The sequence below is a fragment of the Myotis lucifugus genome, unplaced genomic scaffold, assembly GCF_000147115.1.
Source record: "Myotis lucifugus unplaced genomic scaffold, Myoluc2.0 scaffold_366, whole genome shotgun sequence".
Lineage (NCBI taxonomy): Eukaryota > Metazoa > Chordata > Mammalia > Chiroptera > Vespertilionidae > Myotis > Myotis lucifugus.
The window spans coordinates 769,200-771,681 of record NW_005871414.1 but is presented as its reverse complement, the minus strand read 5'-3'; positions in this window follow the sequence as shown (position 1 = coordinate 771,681).

The window sequence follows — 2,482 nt, the reverse complement described above, 5'->3', positions numbered from 1 at the left end:
TCCGGGGCCCGAGCGAATCCCTAAGTCCGGAAAGAGAGAGGGGATGGCAGCCCCAGGGCCAGAAGAGCAGGAAGGGCGCGGCGGTGCTTCCGGAGAGGACTCCGAATTGGGAGTGCTGTTGGGGCCCGGGCCACCTTGGGCCGGCGGAGGTAGGCAGACCACTCGGGACCGCTCATCCACTTCTGCCCGCCGCCAGCCTTCTCTTTGGGGCCGCGGAGTTTCCCTCCTTCCCGCCGGGATCTGAGTGGTGGGATGAGGGTGCCGGGCCACATGCAAACAGGGCTCCGGAGCCCGCTCGCTGGGCCCGCGGGGCGGCGGCGCCGGGTGTGCAGCCCCGTCCCGGTCAGGTGCTGGGCCTTGGCCCGGCTCGGCTCGGGGAGACCGAGGAGCAGCCTGGGTCCTGCTGAGGCAGGTGTTTGCATGTGCTCCTTCCCGGCGCTAACCTGCTATTTAGTGGGCAGTGGCAGCATTCATTGGAGTTTAAAATCCACTGGAGTCGCATAAAGGGGTAATAGGTCCTCATAGTAAACACAGGCAGAGTTCCTTTCTGTTACATATGCTGTCTTTTATGTGGCTTTAAACCCATGGTGGTTTTCATTTGCCGGTACCTTTTTTGGAAAAGCACACCATCCATTATAATTTACAAGTAATGAGCCCCAGAACCAGGAAAGGAAACAGGAGCTGCCAGCCGGTGGGGCTTTGGGAAATAATGAATGGGAAGAGAGGGATTCCTTAAGTTGTGTTTTGTTAGGTCACCAAATCAGATTCCGGCTCGCAGGCTTGTTTGTTTACCACTGCAGTGTGTTTGGGGTTCATCATCTGGAGGCTCGGGCCCCACAATAGCCTTCTGTTTCTCTTTTTGTTCAAGCTGTTCTGGTGGCTTCAAAGAGACCTTTTATTCTGTTGTATTAAAGTGGGACTTTTTGAACCTCAGTTTCCTCTTCCGACAGCTATGCTTTGTAGGGCTTGGATTGTTCAGTGTTCATTTCCAGTTAGGAAAATGAGCGTGTTTTTTTGTTTTTGTTTTTAATATGATACTTTTGTTGTTTACAGTTTTTTTGTTGTTAATCCAGGATATTTTCCCATTGATTTTAAAGGGAGTGGAAGAGAGAAGGAAAGACAGAAAGAAATAAGGATGTGAGAGAAACACATGGATTGGTTGCCTCCTTCACATGCCCAGACCAGGGCCTGGACCAGGGGAGGAGCCTGCAGCCCAGGTCCATGCCCTTGACTGGATCGAACCAGGACCCTGTGGTCCACAGGCTGGCACTCTATCCACTGAGCCAAACCGGCTAGGGCAATGATCGTATTTTTTTAAGGTACATTTTATTTCATTGTGCATATCTTTAATCCTGTTCTACAGACTTGTGAGAAGGTAGTGTATAGGACAGAATTTGTTAAACTCTCTATAATTTGTGTTAAGGGAGTGTGAGTTAAGGGTTGAAATCCATGGTAGGGAGTCAAGAATAAATTCTTTTCTAAATGTTTTTAAATATTTGGTTGATTGATTTTAGGGAGAGAAACAGCGATTTGTTGCTTTACTTATTTATGTATTCATTGGTTGATTCTTGTATATGCCCAGCTGGCAATCAAACACGCAACCGTGGCATATCTGGACCACGCCCTCACCAACTGAGCTACCTGACCATAGCCAAGAATAAATTCTGCTATTAAATTAGATTTTTGACTTGACTGTGGGCAAGTAAATCTTATAACCTTTTAAGAAGTGGAGTTGAGTCTTTTACGTTTATTTTGAACTGAGAATAAAGAAGGAGATGCTTGTAAATGCCCACAGATCACTTCTTCCAGGAATCATTCCACGATGGCCTGCCCCAAGCCATGTGCTCACCTCTACCTTAACATTGACCAGTTTATTCTATACTAACTTCTCTCTCTTTTTTTTTTTTTTTTTAAGCAAGCAAGAATTTATTGACCACAGCAAAAATATATTAGGACAGTGAAACAAAGAAGGGCATGGAAGTAGCAGCAGGAGAGCCTTAGGCAGGGCTGCCTGGCTCACTGGGAAGTCAGAGGAAAGGGGGGAAAGGGGCCTTGGAGACAGGTTGAGGGGGTTAGTCCAGGACAAGCTGCTGCTGCCCATTGCTCCCCTGGTTGCAAATTTCATGGGGTCCCTTAGAGGTTAGAGGATATGTGCCGGGGGGGTGGGGGGGTGAGAAGAAGAGGGGGAATGGAATCCCAGCCTGAGCTGCACCAGTTGGGCAAACCATTTATTCTTAAGTGTCCTTGGTTTAAGGAAGATAGGATTTACTAGGTGTTTATCCATCTCAGTTTCCCTATTCCACTTGTCTTGGAATTTTCCTAGCTTCTTACTATTCTATAACATTTCCCCCTCAGAGACTTCCACCCCTAAAATCTTTTAGGGTTGACGAGGGAGGATGGTCTGTTTTCAGTAATTGCTTCCTGCTGATAATGGTATATGTTACGGGTATGGAAATCTCTTGTCATGTCTGATCTAAGGGAG